The following is a 3,268-nucleotide window of genomic DNA, read 5'->3' as shown; positions in this document are numbered from 1 at the left end:
TTTCACATTCTTGGGACGATTTTCCCTTCTATATAAAATAATTAAGAGCATGAAGTCTGTAAATGATTTGCTCTTCTGAATCTTAAATCTGCCTCCCTGGCATATCATCTCAGTCAGTCAAGTCAGGCACATAGAGCTGCGTGGAATTGCATTTTTATGAATAGAACAGCAGCGGCGTGCACAGCAATCAGGGGAGAGTGCAGCGATATTTCACCCTGACAGCACTAGTATGGTGTAGCACTCCTCCAACTACTGCACACACGGAAAGCCGAACACCCATAAACTACATCCGGCTATAAACCCCAGCATCGAGCCAGTGGGGCCAAATAAACACAGCTCCCTGTGAAAGACAACAAATCCAGCCCTGTGGATCAAATCCAGCATACAGACTGCATTCATTTCATAACCCTATCCATCAGAAAGATATGAGCAGGTGTTCTGTAGGGGGTTCAGAGTTTGCCGGGGAGTTTGTTTACGATGTTGGAAGCACAGTTTTGATAGCAGTCGCTGTGCGGATGGTTTCACAGATAATTACTAAATGTGAGCGTGACAGATGATATCTGACCAAAAGTAATCTCAGCCAGTTCGCAGGAGCCAGATCAGACAAGACATAAGAGGAATGGAGGTGTTTTGGTTTTAACTTTCAAGATCTCTTTAATAAAAATCGACACATGGTAAAGCCCAAAATTATTGAATCTGATAGAGAGTCTGCGGAGGGAGCTAAAGACTAGGGTGATGTCAAGGAGGACTTCCACCAAAGATATGGAGCTCTTCAGCAAAGATAAATGATCAAAATACTAGAGGAAACATGCAAAAAACTGCTTGAACAACGGTTTGGTTTGCCCGTTAAGATTTTTCTATTATTGACAAGACAATAAACAATTTCTGACACCATATATTTTAAATAAAATGTAAAAAAAAAAAAAGATTTTTTTTTTCCAAAATTGATATTACTTTTATATTATTTTATTATCTTCTGAGACATACCTGCCTCATTTCCAATCAGAAACGTCTTGATTAAATGAAAAGAAAGAAAACCTAGATCTGGTTGGGGTATGAATAATTCTGGTCTCAACTGTGAGCCAGCTGAGTTTCAGCAAGATAAAAGTTTTTGATTTGACTTTTTTGTATTTATTTGAAGCTCAGATTTAAATCTTTATTTCTGTCAGCTTCCCCCTTCAGAACAGTTACTGTGGCAACCAGAGACTCAGACAATTTTTTCTGCTTTTAATTTTCTATTCATTCTACCAGTTGTGCCAATTCAAGTTTCTGGGGTGAATTATTTTCTAATGGACAAACTCAGAATGTATATTTTCAAAGAATTAAAAATAAAAATAAACACATGAAAAAGGCCTGATATGTTTATTGCAATCAATAAATAAAAAAAATTACTACAAGAGTGTGCAACAGTAAAGCTGGCAGTTTCAGCGGTAACTTATGTCAGATGTTTTATCTTCGCGTTAACTCCGGATTTGTACTTATGCTTTAATTTTTTAACTTTCATGCGAGACTATCCAGCTGGGATGTTTATGCATATTCCAGATTTACAGTTTTAATTTCCTCTCACGTCTCAGGTTTCCAAATATGCTGCTGCTATAGAGTCTCACAAGTATACACAGGCTTGCTAAATAATTTATACTGATTTATGTGCATATAAAAATTGACCATTTTAAATTAGCCAGTATGTTTTCATGACTTAAATAGTGTATTGTAGTGATCTTATTTATCAAAATAGCAGCAGCCATAATACTTTATCATTTCAGTTTACACATTAGGGCAACAGGGCTAATACGTCTTAGTTTTCTATTTTAGGTAATATGTTGTTCAAACCCCACTTTCCTTGAGCAGCTAACATAATAAAAACAGAGTGCTAGCCCAATAAACTCATCATGAATCTTTCAATCGTGAAGCTATTTACTTTTCGTTTCGCTGCTGATCCACAGAAAACTGCAGAAACCAAGAATTTAAGGTACTTTGTGACTCACATATCAACCTCCCTGACAAGTAAACTGCTCCCAAAATAGATACAAATCAGTCAGCAACAAGCACACAGATGGTAGCAAAGGCCCCCTGGATGGAGGCTGCTGACCTGAGAAGCAGAGGCAGCAAGTTAACGGCATTCAGGAGTGACTCGACCTCCTAAAAAGTCAACTTTCTTACAAACAGGCAGGTTACCAATTTTCTTTACAGGTGCGTTTCAATAAATTGGATATCATGAAGTTAATTTCAGTAGTTCTAAACAATTCAGCCATCAAATGCTTCATATCAAATACTGTTGTTACTGTTAAACAAGGCAGATACTGGTTGTTCCTTTGATTAAGGCTGTCAAGGGGGCTGTATTTAAATTTATTTTTATCTAATGTCTATTTGATTACATAAACATATTCAATTATTTTAGAATTATATAAACGTTTATGTTCATACCGTTTTAAGTTAGTAAAACATTTCGTTATATTCTAGTGACTAAATAATTTCCTTGTCCAAGGATTAATAAACTATATATCTACTTTGACCCAATAGTATTCATACCCCTGGCAGATTTAGTAAAATTTGTTTTCATTCAACCATGTTTTGTTTGTTAGAAAATGAAACAGGCAACTTTAAAGATAATAAAACAACATAAAAGAATAAGCTTTTATTTACATTCTACTTAAAAACTGCATGTCAAAAATGTAAAATTTTTCTCATTAGTCAATACAAAAAAATCTTTGCTTCAAAATCATCCCAAAGGGGTTTCTCCTCATTGCTTGTGAAGCTTTTTTTTCTACCACTTTTTCCTTCCACTCAACTTTCCTTTAATATGCATGGATACAGCATTCTGAACAACCAGCTTTCCCAGCAATGCCTTTATACTGGTCTTAAGTCAAAGTTTGAGCAGCTCAGTTTTGGGTTTTTATTAGCTGTAGCCCATAAACATCAAAAACGTGGACACTTCCTAGATCTACATGATAAAAATGTATATTTACTTTTTAACGATACTCTACTTTAAGATGCATCTGTAACATGAGGGAAAACAATTTTTAACTACAGCCCTGCTGGCAGGAAAAATCTGTTATAATTAAAAAGAATATTTTATCACACAAGACCCAGAGTTACTTAGGAGGCTGGTTACCCAGAACCAGAACATTAACCCACAAAAGCACAATAATGTAGAAATATATTACACCTTAAACCATGAGCATCAAGGTAATTTTCTTTTAAACATATATTAAAGCCACATAAACATCACCCTCCAGGGTCTAACTGAAACCAAAAGCTGCACACAAAC

The sequence above is a fragment of the Girardinichthys multiradiatus genome, chromosome 20 (genome assembly GCF_021462225.1).
Source record: "Girardinichthys multiradiatus isolate DD_20200921_A chromosome 20, DD_fGirMul_XY1, whole genome shotgun sequence".
In the NCBI taxonomy this organism is placed as follows: Eukaryota; Metazoa; Chordata; class Actinopteri; order Cyprinodontiformes; family Goodeidae; genus Girardinichthys; species Girardinichthys multiradiatus.
The sequence above is the reverse complement of the archived record's forward strand: the minus strand, read 5'-3'. Positions refer to the sequence as shown.